Source organism: Colobus angolensis, unplaced genomic scaffold (genome assembly GCF_000951035.1).
Source record: "Colobus angolensis palliatus isolate OR3802 unplaced genomic scaffold, Cang.pa_1.0 Scaffold11, whole genome shotgun sequence".
In the NCBI taxonomy this organism is placed as follows: domain Eukaryota; kingdom Metazoa; phylum Chordata; class Mammalia; order Primates; family Cercopithecidae; genus Colobus; species Colobus angolensis.
The window spans coordinates 4,700,139-4,714,442 of NW_012112030.1; the positions used below are offsets into that span (position 1 = coordinate 4,700,139).

The 14,304-nt window shown below is 36.6% G+C and overlaps 1 pseudogene; it reads right to left on the reverse strand.

Moving 5' to 3' along the window:
- Positions 1-5,760: 5,760 nt before the first annotated feature.
- On the reverse strand, positions 5,761-12,738 carry LOC105519621 (annotated as a pseudogene).
- Positions 12,739-14,304: the final 1,566 nt, after the last annotated feature.

Sequence of the window (14,304 nt, forward strand, 5' to 3'; positions counted from 1 at the left end):
AGGACTGTATATAAAGTTTCGGGAAGTGTTAAGGGAACCAAAAAGGGGTGTGACATATGCACTGGGAAGCTGTCAGGTCACCTAAATAATTAAGTTGAAAATGTTTATTGCAACCGCATGACCTGCCTGACAAAGGCCCTGGACTAATATAGAGAACGTGTGCCTTTGCCAAACGAACACGTGGCAGAGAGAGGGAGCCCGTGGAATTAATACCCTACCTCTGATCACCAGTGCCTTCCATTGGCTGAATTTACAAGTTAGGGGCCAAGTTTATGTGCTCTGATAATGTGTTCATTTGAGCTCAGCCTCTCAAAACACAGGTCGGAACTGAGATAATCCCCAGGGGCAATTGGAAAGAATATCCAGCCCATTCGCATATATGTATTTTTAGACGGAGTTTCACTCTTGTCGCCCAGGCGGGAGTGCTGTGGCCCTATCTTGGCTCACTGCAACCTCTGCCTCCTGGGTTCAAGCAATTCTCCTGCCTCAGCTTCCCAAGTAGCTAGGATTACAGGCACCTGCCACCATGCCCAGCTAATTTTTGTATTTTTAGTAGAGATGGGGTTTCGCTGTGTTGGCCAGGCTGGTCTCAAACTCCTGACCTCAGGTGATCCACCTGCCTTGGCCTCCCAAAGTGCTGGGATTACAAGTATGAGCCACTGTGCCTGGTCCCATTCTTCAATATTTTATGTGATGCTCACATGACCTGAGATTCACATCTGAAATTAACGTAACTTAATCCCACATAGCCTTGAAGTAGGATCACTTTTGTCTTGAGGAGAAACAGAGGAAGAAATCATAAGCATACCAAATGTACATTGAGACTAAATGTTAGGAACACGGTAACAGAAGCTTAAGTTGTCATTAATTTCCAATTGTTCTCAACTTTTATCAGCACTAAGTATCAGGCTCAGAAAGACTCCTTTTCCCCAAATATAGAACATTCCCTGATAAATTTCATTGTATGGAGCCATTGGCTTCTCCTAGTGCAGGATTAATATGTTCCCTTTATTACTTTTGATGTTTTTAATCGTACCTTTATTTATTGTTAATTATATTCCAAGTACTATTTTCAAGAACTTATACATGAATTATTTTGATTATTAACAATGGATCAATGAAATAGGTGCTATCATTAGTATCGAGTACAGGCATATCTTGTTTTATTGAACTTTGTATTATTGTACTTTGCAGATATTGCATTTTTTTAAAAGTGAAGATTTGTGGCCACCCTCTTTCAAGCAAGTTTATCAGTGCCATTTTTTCCAACAACCTATGGTTACTTTATGCCTCTGTGTCACATATTGGTAATTCTCATACTATTTCAAAACTTTTCATTATTATTACTTGTTACGGTGATCTTTGATGTTACTGTTATAATTGTTTTGGTGACCCACCATGAACTATACCCATATAAGCTGGTTAACTTTGTTGATAAATATCAGTAAATACTGTGTTGTTCTGACTGTTCCACCAACTGGCTGTTCCGTCATCTCTGTACCTTTTCCTTGAGCCTCCTTATATTCCCTGAGAACTAACAATATTAAAAACAAGTCAATTAATAATGCTACAAAGGCCTGTAAGTGTTGAGGGAAAGAGTTGCATGTCTGCCACTTTAAATCAAAAGTTAAAAATGATTAAGTTTAGTGAGGAAGACATGTCAACAGCCAAGATAAGCCAAAACCTAGACTTATTACATAAAACAGCTAGCCAAGTTCTGAATGTAAAGGAAACATTCTAGAAGGAAATTAAAAGTGCTACTCCAGTGAACACACAAATAATAAGAAAGCAAGATAGCCTTATTACTAATATGGAGAAAGTTTAGAGGTCTAGATAGAAGATCAAGCCAATTACAACATTCTCTTAAGCCAAAGCCTAATTCAGAGCAAAGCCCTAACTCTTTTCAATTCTACAATGGGTGAGAGAGGTGAGGAAGTTGTAGAAGAAAAATTGGAAGCCAGCAGAGGTTGGTCCAGAGGTTTAAGGAAAGAACCCATCTCTCTAACAAAAAAACGAAAGATGAAGCAGCAAATATTGATTTAGAAACTGGAGAATGTTATCCAGAAGATAAAGCTGAGATAAGTGAAGGTTGCTACATTAAACAATAGATTTTTAGTATAGTTGAAACAGCTTTGTATTGGAAAGATGACATATAGGACTTTTATAGCTAGAGAAGAAAAGTCAGTGGCTACCTTGAAAGCTTCAAAGGACAAACTGACTCTATTATTAGGGGCTAATGCAGCTGGTGACTTTAAGTTAAAGTCAATGGTCATTTATCATTTCAAAAACCCTAGAGATCTTAAGAATTGTCCTAAATATACCCTGCCTATTCTCTATAAATAAAGCAACAAAGTCTGGATGACAGCACATTTGTTTATAGCATTGTTTACTGAGTATTTTAAGCTCACTGTTGAGAACTACAGCTCAGAAAAAAAAGTTTGTTTTTTTTTTCCTCTAAATATTGCTGCTCATTGACAATGCCTCTATTCACTCTAGAGCTCCGATGAAGATGTACCAGGATATTAATGTTTTCATTCCTGCTAACACAGCCTCCATTTCTGCAACCAGTGGATCAAGGAGTAATTTTGACTTTCAAGTCTTATTCTTTAAGAAATAAATTTCATAAGGCTATCACTGCCACGGATAGTGATTCTTCTGATATATCAGAGCAAAGTAAATTGAAAACCACCTGGAAAGGATTTACTATTCTAGATGTCATTGAGAAGATTTGTGATTCATGGAAGGAGTCAAAGTATCAACATTAACAAGTGCTTGGAAGAAGTTGACTCAAACCCTCATGGATAACTTTCAGGGGTTCAAGACTTCAATGGCAGAAGTAACTGCAGATGTGCTGGAAATAGCAAGAGAATTAAAACTGGAAGTGGAGCCTGAAGATGTGGCTGAGTTGATGCAAGCTCACGAGGAAACTTGAACAGATGAGGAGCTGCTTCTTATGAATGAGCAAATAAAATGGTTTCTTGAGACAAATATTATTCCTGGTGAACATGTGAACATTGTTTAAATAATAACAAAGGATTTCAAACACTGCATAAACTTAGTTTTTAAAGCAGTAGCAGGATTTGAGAGGATTGACTCCAATTTTGAAAGAAGTTTACTGTGGGTAAAAAGCTATTTAACATGATTTCATGCTACAGATAAAAATTTCATAAAAGGAAGAATGAATTGATGCCACAAACTTCACTGTTGTCTTTTTTTTTTTAATGGAATCTCACTCTGTCACCAGGCTGGAGTGCAGTGGCGCAATCTCGGCTCACTGCATCCTCTGCCTTCCAAGTAGCTGGGACTACATGTGTGTACCACCACACCCTAATTTTTGTATTTTTAGTACAGACAGGATTTCACCATGTTGGCCAGGATGGTCTCCAACTCCTGACCTTGTGATCCGCCCACCTCAGCCTCCCAAAGTGCTGGGATTACAGGGCGTGAGCCACCGTGCCTGGCCCACTGTTGTCTTATTTTAAAAATGGCTGCATCTGCATCTACCCCATCCTTCAGCAACCACCACTCTGATCAGTCAGCATCCATCAACATCGAGGCACAACCCTCTACCAGTTAAAAGGTTTCCACTCACTAAAGACTCAGGTAATCATTAGCAATTTTAGCAATAAAGTATTGTATTTTTAAATTAAAGTATGTACATTTGTAGACACAGTGCTATTGCATATGCAATAGGCAACCGTTTAGGGCAAATATAACTTGTATATACATTAGGAAACCAATCATTAGTGTGACTCACCTTATTGCAATGATTTCTTTATTGTGGTGGTCTGGAACTGCGTCCACAATACTTCTGAGGTATGCTTGTAATTTAGTTGTAATTTGAAGCACAGAGGAGTCGAATTTTGCTAAGTTCACTTAGATAATAGGTAGAAGATTTAGTATTTGGAATGAAGTGTTCTGATTTGTGCTACTAATGTTTCTGTTATTTTGATTTCATGTGTAAGATGCTTTAGATACAAATACCAGGAAAAAAATATCTTTGTAGGCACGTTTGATTGGCTTACATTTTTAAGTTGTATTGTTGCCATGCACTAAGATACTATTCTTCTAAATTTGTGTGTGCCATAGTGATGTATGAACATATGCTTTTCCATTTTGGGGAGATGAAACGAAAGTTAATTTTTGGATAATGTTCTGAATTATTAGTTCCTATTTGGTTTCTCTAAATAGACAAGTAAAAATAAGAAAATAATAATACATTCACTCCAAATCCAAGATCTCTAGACATTTGAAATAGCAAGTAGACTTTGAGATATTTCTGTTATTGTTCCTAAGCCCTCCAAATCTGCTTGTTTATTGATAGTCTAGAAAAAAGATAAAGATTCAAGTGTCTTTGAGTGTTAGTGCACAAGGCTTTAAGAGTAATGCACATTTATTTAGGATGTATTACGTGCTTGGTATTCTGATCAATACTTTATATAATCATATTAAATGAGTTTCACAGTTACCTTATGAGCAAGGTCATAATATTAAATCCATTTCGTAGATGAGGAAATAGAGTTTTAAAGACACTAAATTACTTATAGAGAGAGTAAGTTCTAAAGTAGTGATATTTCTCTAACTGTATTAAAGACTACTTGTACAAGAATTATGTCATGGTGCTTGTAAAAACCCACATTTCTGTGTGTCCTCAGGCTTCCCACTGAGTAACATCAGCATTTGTGTTTGAATGTCTCAATGTTTTAACCAACACCTCAGCTGAGATGTTTGAGAATCATGTTTATAAATAGTATTCACTAAAGAAGGGAAGCTGTGGGAAAGAAATGCAGTTTTTGCCTATTATCCTGTGAAAGGGTGCCTTTCCATGTATTCTATAAATACTTGCTGAGTTATTCAGCAAGAAGCAAGCATAGAGTTGTTAGGAAAAGACCTAAATAAAGCATTTTAACTTGTCCTTCTGTGTAGTAACCTCTGGGCCTTCTTGAGAAGCATTTATTCATTTTACAAACCCCACAAGCTTTCTTACAAACTTTCTTTTCCTTCTTTTGCACAAAAAATACTGCTGTTGAGTCTAACCAGAAATGAACTTGGAATAGTAGTTGTCTTTGTGTAATGTCTTTCTGTTTCCTGTAAGCCAGGATCTGGGGTTGGTGCTGGTAATACAATAGTAAATGGAGAAGTCACAGTGCCTGCTTTTGTAAAGTTTCTGGTATAGTTAACACTACAAAGTTTTATTTTAAGTTGTAGAACTGTGAGGTATAAATGGAGAATGTATTATTCCTATGTTAAGTATGAGAAAACAGAAGTTAAAAAATCTATGTGACTTGTTCATGATTGTACTTTAAGTGACATTATCTAAATTGTTTTACTGATTCCAAGTTTAGTATTCGTTTTGTTACATCATGCTATCTTTCAAACTTAGATATTCTGCACACATTTTAAGCTTCGATATTTTGCCCAACTTAATTAAGCACTAGCCTATATTGTCCTGATTTTAATTTTATGTGTGTATATATGAAGATGCAGTACATCATATTCAGGTAATTAGAAATTAGACAAGAAGAAAGAAAATTAAGGGAAAGTAGAATAATTGGGAAACAAGTAATCAATTTACATGTTGGCTTCTGGATATTCAAAGAAAGGAGTGGGCAAGTGATTCTGGTAGTAAAGATAATATTAAAAATGACATCAAGGAGAAGAAAGGAAGAAATAAGCAATTTTTGGTTATTGATTTTTTCATTCAGAACTTTCATTGTGCAATACAGCCCTTAACTGTGATATCCTGCCCCTTTCTTCGCATTAAGGTAGCCGGTCCACCTTGGCCATGCCAGCCTTCCTCTCACACATTCAATAATGTGTGTTCTCACAGAAGGTAGGGTGCCTTTTCTGATTATGAAAATAAGCACAAGTCACATTTCCTTTTCCATCTTCAGAAAGCTCAAACCTGTGAATGGGAAAGGTAGAATAAATTCCTTCATAGACTAAGGAAATAATCAACAGTCAAACTCTGTGTATAGTATTTTGATGCACAAAGTGGAGACTCCGGGGAAAACAGAAAAAAAAAAGTTTCTCATTATTGAGTAACTCGCAACCTGCTTGGTAGTACAAAGTATGTGTATCTGAAAAGCTCAATAGCAATTTTGTGTAGCGTAAGATTAAGGAGCACGGGAACCCTTGTACAATAGGAGCCCCAAAGAAGAGATTGAGATAGCTCTGAAATGATGGGAAAAGGCTTTATCTACAAGATCAGACTTTAGTTCGGTGTTGATGGAAGGGCAGGATTTAGATGAACAGACAGGAGATGGACAGGACAAATAGCTGCAATGGATGGCAATAGGTTCATGGAAAAGTGAATTGATTCAATATTTTTGAACTGAGGATTTATGTTACAGGATAGATGATCTAAGACAGCATGCTACATTGTAATAGCTGTTATCTTTTATTCTCTTCTAGATTGTTTATCACGAGAGGACAAAGAATATATATTTATTAGTTTATTTGGCATATATCTGCATAACTATGTGACAACATTGTTCTATGGGCTGAGGATAGACTGATAAGGAAAGGCAAGAAAGCCAAGGGCTTTCCTGTGGGGGAACTTCCATTTCAGTCAGGTGATGCCAGTAAGAAGCCCACAAATAGACAAGAAAATTTCTGACAGTGGTAAAGTTACAAAGAAACAAAACAGTGGTAGACTGTGTGGATGTGGGCTGAAGGGAAGCTAATTTAGTTTGGGTAATTAGACTTAGCTTCATTGAAGAAGTGATGTTTAGAGACTTGATTCACAAGAAGGAAACAGTCATGGAGTTGTGGAGGCAGAGCATTCTAGGAGAAGAAAATAGCAAATGCAAAAGCCTTGAGACAAGAAAACGAGTTTGATTTGTTGGAAGAATTTTTTTAAAAAACCCACTAATTTGTCTGCAATACTGTGAATGAGGCAGCAAGTAATAGGAGATAAAGCCCATGGTCTGTGAAGAGTTGTAGCTGTAGTATCCTGAGATCCTACCTGTAGTAAATACTTACTAAATATTTATTAAATAAGTTAATTAATAGTATAAGTAATGATCAGATTGTACAAGATTTGGTTATCGAGACTGGACATTGGAAAACCATGTAGGAAGCGGCTGAGGTTCACAAGCCAGTGTTAACAGCCCATTTGCCTGCATCATGTGTAGAAGGATAGAGCTTCATTAATGGACATTAGAATTATCCTGTGAACCACAATGTATCGAATTCTTGGAGACTTAGAGGATAGAAGAGTAGGCAAAATGCCACTGAAAAGTCAAAAGACTCTCAAGTTTACAACTTTCAACTGTAAAATAATAAAGATGAAATTTTGATTTAAAAATATGTGGAGAGGGCCAGGCGCGTGGGCTCACGCCTGTAATCCCAGCACTTTGGGAGGCTGAGGCAGGCGGATCATGAGGCCAGGAGATGGAGACCATTCTGGCCAACATGCTGAAATCCTGTCTCTACTAAAAATACAAAAATTAGCTGGGTGTGGTGGTGCGTGCCTGTAATCCCAGCTGCTCAGGAGACTGAGGCACGAGAATCACTTGAACCCAGGAGGTGGAGGTTGCAGTGAGCCAAGATCGCACCACTGCACTCCAGCCTGGTGACAGAGCAAGACTTCATCTCTCTCTCTCTCTCTCCATATATATATATATATATATATATATATATATATATATGGAGAGAATCAGAGCAATCTAAACACACACACACACACGCACGCACACACACTCTGTTCTGTGGTAAAGATGAATGTAGAAATGAATGGGAATAATATCAGGTATAAAGATCAGTTGTGACTTAGATAAAAGAGTTTAAGAAGGGGAGAGAGGAAAGTAGAATTGTCTTATGACCAGTGCTCTCTTGTTTGAAGTAGGGGGTAAGTGACTCAGCTGCTGCTTATATAACCCATAGTAGGGTGGAGAGACACATCTCAACTATTGAGTGACTTGGACTGAGAGGAAAGGGGATCTCAAGAATAAGAGTTTCTAGTATTACTTTCTATTCTGAGTGTTGGAGATTTACATATATTTTTAGAGAACTGAGTCATCTCCCACTTCCAAACCTCATTAGTGTTATGGTGGGATAATCCGACCCAATAAATTAAACCAGTCCTGGCTTTGATGTATTCCTATTGTAAACATAAATAAACACAATGGTCAGAATCCCTCCACAGCTGTTGGTAATGACATAAAGACAAAGCTTTATGAAAAGACCTCACACACACAAAAAAAGTTGGATTACATGTCTATATTAATATTAATGTATTTCATTTGATATTTGAATCTGTACTAATTTCACTTGTCTTACAATTTAAAAAAGCTTGTAGGACACAGGTAAAATTGTACACAAAATAGCTGATATTCTAATCTTCCTATGTGTTTATAGCATATATTTATATCTGCAATCAATTGAAGATTATACTCCCAAGTAGACTACCAAATATGATTCAAAGGAATAAATGTAAACAGTTAGAGAAAGAAAACACAAAGAAATACATTATTGGTGAGCTTTATATTCCTTAGATTTAAAACTCTATATGGTTTGGTTTTATTGCTTAGCTTGTCTATAAAATCTTACCTACAGAAGTATCAATTTAGTTAGTTGAGTCAAGGAGTATATAATGTCTTTCTCAAAGGGATTTATAAATAACATACATCTACCTTTCCTGGTTTACTTTTCTCTAGTTAGCAATAATCACTACCTACTATACTGTATACTGTGTCATTTGTTTTGTTTCTTGGCTGTTGCTTCACCTAAAATATATGCTCCTTGAGCTTAAGGATTATTTTTTCTGTTTTATTAACTGCATAGGTCCAAGTCCTGGATAGTTTCAGCAGATATTTGTTGAATTAATGAAGGAATAGGTAAAACAATCAGTAGATGAGTAAGAAAACTGAATGGAGGACAAATGTCTATATTCTTCCACACCTCCCAGAATAACAAGTGAGAATGCATTTTTGGAAAATAGGAAGTGACCTGAGGTTCTTGACCAATATGTAACACTCAGAATGGCATTCCACAGGAGATACTGTGTGACAGTCGCATTTGACTGCTTATTTCTAAAAGCTTAAGCCACTAGTAACCTTTCTCTAATTTCCTAATCTTTTCTTTGGAATATATCAACATTATATACTTCCCTACAGAACCTGACAGACAAATTCTACTTGAAATTCACCTATACCATTTTTTTTCCTTAAAAAATTTGCATGACTACTTTTAGTTATAAATCGTTAAACTAGAAACAGCCTAGACTAACACAAATTCAGGATATACATATATGTCTTCAATTAATCTTTTTGTAATAGAGCTGAGATTTTAGGAAATTCTCTTATTTTGCTGGAGTGGAAACAAAAGCTAATTAATTTTACTGGATATCCTCTGTATGAGTTTGAGCCCACAAAAACAGTAAGTGGACAGTGCAGCAAGTTAGAACAACAGAGGACACAAATGACTGAGAACATCATTGGGCTGACTCTTTTCGTGTGACCCACTATGTACTTGAGCTGTCAGGAAGGGACAAGTCAATTTGACTGATCAACTCTAGCAATGTTGTAGAATATTATGATTGGATTGAATATTTGGGTTCTGTAATCCTTACTAGGTTTCCATAAGGTTCTTAGATTTAGTACAAACTGAAAGACGTTAAGAAAAATGTAAAAAACAAAAAAGATCAAATGTTACATTTGAGAGTTTTCTCCCTTGCCTCCAAAATATTTGACATAAGAATCTTCTTACCAGAATGTTCTGGTTGTCAGTCTTCAGTAGAGTAGCATTCATGTCAGTGCGGTACTGCTTACTCTCTTTCCATGTCAAGTTGTGTTTGAAGAACCCGTAGCAGCTATCTCCATAGTATCTCCAGTTTGTGTCACAGGGGCTGCATTTGTGGTCGTCTAGAGAAACCAAGCAGAGGAATGTTGTTGCTGTTTTTAAATTGGAATTACATTTTCCCTACATTCAATGTTTTCTGCAGATCTCAAGACTCCCTTCGGTTACCATCAGAGAAATGCTCCAGGGATTGGAGAAATGAAGAGGTTAAAAAAACAATACTTACTAAAAGTGCCCTTCTGTTTTTGTTGTTGTTGTTGTTGTTTTTGACTGAGTCTCACTCTGTCACTCTGGCCTGGAGTGCAGTGGCATGATCTTGGCTCACTGCAACCTCCACCTCCCAGGTTTAAGTAATTCTCCTGCGTCAGCCTCCCGAGTAGCTGGAACTACAGGCACCCGCTACCATGCTCAGCTAATTTTTTTTTGTATTTTTAGTAGAGACAGGGTTTCACCATGTTGTCCTGGCTGGTCTCGAACTCCTGACCTCAGGGGATCCGCCCGTCCCGGCATCCAAAAATGCTGGGATTACAGGCTTGAGCCACCAAATCCAGCTGCCCTTTTGTTCTGATTGTTTTATTACATATTGGCAGAAGCGCTTTGCTAATTGTCACAGAGTTCCTGAGAGATTTTCATTCTCAACTTGTAGGTAATTTTGCTGCATGACAGCTAGTTGTAAAAAATAAATAATAATATTTCATAATCAGAATTATGATACAAAGATTTTTTATTGAATTTTCATTTCATTAAAATTGCCAATATCTGAAGAGTTTACTAGATACAGGTGATTAAATGAGTGTTGAAAAGAGTGAAGGGGCTATAAAGAACAAATTAAGAAATACACAAAACTGACACCTGAGGGTTAATAAGTGAACTGTTTGAAGGAGACAATCACAAATAAAAAAGATCCCGAGATCAATAACGTGCCCAAAGTGGTTGTTTTGACATTTTCTCGAATACAGGATTCTCAGCTGAGTTCAGAGAGGTGAATGAACTCATTTTCTGTTCCTTGTGTGATGCCAGACTATTCATTTATTTTAAAATGCATACTGATTTCTTGTTATGGTTAAAGTACTTGTGATAAGATTGGGCATGGTGGCTCATGCCTATAATCCCAGAATTTTGAGAGGCCGAGGCTGGCAGATCACTTGAGGCCAGGAGTTTGAGACCAGATTGGCCAACATGGCAAAACTTTGTCTCTACTAAAAATACAAAACTTAACCAGGCATGGTGGTGCGCACCTTACTACCAATTACTCGGGAGGCCAAGGCATGAGAATCTTTCAGACCTGAGAGGTAGAGGTTGCAGTGAACCAAAATAGCTCCTCTGCACTCCAACCTGGGTGAAAGAGTAGAACTTTGTTTCAAATAAATAAATAAATAAAATACTTGTGATAATTAGGTAAATAACAAAGACGTAAAAGATGATAAATGAAAGATTCTAAAATATCTTATGAAAACTCAACACATATGTAAACAAGCAACAGCTATGCAGACTACAGTGTGCCATTGGAGGACTGTGAGATTTACTGGAGGGAAGAAGCACAATATTTTAGTAAACAAAGTGGGATGAAGGAAATTTGAGGTAGAGAGAATAGAATGAGAAAGATTTCAGACAGGGGAACGTAGGATTTACATATGAAATTGAAAAACTCCATGGTTCTTAGGATATGCAAGATAGGAAGAGGGACAAAATAGTTTTTTTTAAATAGTTTGGATCCATATTTAGGAGTTCTTAAAAGCCAGTAGTAAATTCTTAAAAATATTTTTAGTTAATAAAAACCTAGAAAGTTATTTTGATCACAAGGAAAAGGTCAGTGTTCTCCTTCATTGAGAATATCTTGGCAGCTATGTATAGGACAATTGGAGTAGTGACAAACAGACAAATAGTGACAATTGAGAAGCTTAGTGGGATATGCCATGACCCTTCAGTATTACCTTCCTCCAATCGAATCTTTGGCAAAGAGTCAGCACTTACACCAAATCCCCAGAGCCACCAGCCCGACAACCATCCCCACGCACAGAATCAGCAGAATCGGCCATCACACGCCAGGAGTATGCCACTGTAGGCATACAATAAAGATATCAAGGAGCAGGCAGTATGGGTTAGCTATGGGGAAGGCTCACCCCTGCCCCTGCCCCTGCCGTCTCAAGATTCTCCAAGTAATAGAAAGAGCTTCACTGGCAGATCTCACCTGTGTTCTCTTGATGATCATCAACAATAGGCATGGCCCACTCCCATACCACACACCCATCCTCATCCCCAATGGACTTTACCTCTCCAAGCCAAAGCACTACTCTCTGTTAAGGCCTGATGTGTTTGTATTTTTTGTTTTGTTTTGTTTTATGCCCACCCATCCCATGAATAACTGCTTTAATAAACAGCAACTGGAGAATCACACACACGTTTAAATTTATGAAATGAGCTTTTATTTTAGCTTGCATTGAAAGTAGTTATAAGAACAGCCATACAAAGCTAGATGATGTGTTTATTGTAGGAATATTGGGGAGGATTTTGTCTATTTTGCCATTAGAGTGCTCTTACATAGCTTTATGGAAGATTATTTTGTTTTTGTTGCTCACGTTTAGAAAATGAAGTTTCCAAACATTCTCTTCCCTTGTCCCCTAAACCTCTATGCCTTCAAACGTTGAACTCTCAGAGTCTTAATGCAAAGTTCCCTGCTCATATATTTGATGTTTGTATTCTAAATAGGTCTGTATGAACCTATGAAGGTACAACTCAAATGCTATAGAACACTCACGTTATTCAGGAAAAAGAAATTAAACTATATATACTATCAATAGTAGAAAAAGAAAAAATAGGTTGCATTCATTTTTCTAATTCATTTCCAACTTATTGGCTCTGGGCATTCTTACCTGAGGTGAGAGCTGGTTTTCAAATTTCAGTATTTAAGGTGATGTATCCATCTTCAACCTTCATGGCTACCTGAAGACTGCAAGTGAGCACAGGGTTCAATGACTTTACAAAATGTAGTGTCCAACTCTTAAAATTTCAGTATCTGTCAGTATATCATCTTCCGCTCTGGTAGGGTAGAACCATGGGAGATGGGACACATTTTTTTGTTTGTTTGTTTGCTTTTTGTTTTCCAGGAAGCCCTTTAATAGGTGCTCAGAGATACGTGGACCTTGAACACAAAAACACAAAATTAATAAATAACTTGTGGTAAAGAAGTAGATAGAGCATTTGTTTCCTGTCTCCTTATCTTCAACATTAAGTAAATAGATACTCCACCATGTGTATCCTTCTGAAGAACAAAAGTTCATGATTCATCTTAGCCCTAGCATAGTCTAAATCACATTGTTCAAATGAAGTGATTTCTGATGGATAGCACACCAGCAGATATACAGTTTATCCCATTGTGAGAAGCAAGTCTAATATAATTGGATCTCATAGAGGCTAAATTTCATGGTCTTGTGTTGGAAGAAATCATTCCTGATTATGACCTAGAATTTACCCAACTTCTTGCATATTTTATACATCAATTTGTTTTATTTGAAGGCTCCATGTGGGGCAGGCCTGATAATTGCTTAGATTTAGATATTGAAGGAAAACTATCAAATAAAGTAAAATAATACAGTTAGTGACTTGCTGCATTATTCTTCAGTAATGTTTGCACTTTACAGTGAATTTCTTGGAAATGGAGAATTTTGATGTGATGAAATCACCTAATTTCAGGTATAGTGGTGATTAGACTGATATTTAAGGCTGAATGGTTTCTTAGTGTCCTTTCATCACAATGTCATATGTATTGTATTGCAACATTTAACTTTATGAAATGAGCTTTTAAGTTATTTTAGCTTGCATTGAAAATAGTTGTAAGAATAGCCATAAAAAGCTAGCTGATGTGTTTATCGTACGAATACTGGGGAGGATGTTGTCTATTTTGCCATTAAAGTAGCTCTTACATAGCTTTATGGAAGATTTTGTTGCTGTTGTTAAACCCCCATGATCAATAAAGCTTCCATTTTTCCAAATAAGTGGTAGTCTTTTACTTTATAAGTGACCTGATTTCTTTTACTTCCTCTAATTAGCAGAATGTTAGACTTCTCGATATAGTAACTATGTGAGTTGTAGTGGCAGATATTTTGTTTACCAACATGCCCTTTGGCATAGATTGTACATATTTTTTTCTCCCTGCTATCTCCTTCACTCTGAATTCTTTGTCAATTCACTTAAAATGATCTTCCATTCTAAAATTTCTTTCTCTACACTCCTCAAATTATTTTGAGAATGAAGTGAAGAATAAACAAACAAAAAAATAAGACAGTACCTGATTTTGGAAACAAAAACTTAGTATGATTCAAATATTTTTACCAAAAAACCAATTCTTAATAATAAAAAAGCTCACTTCAAATTAATGCTGAATTCCTTAAAACTACTAAAAATTAAAAAAATTAAAATCCCAAACCCATTTTTGTCACTGAGTTTTTTTAAATCTCGGTTAAAATATTCAGTAGTTCCCAGTTGTAAGCTGGGTAAATTCAG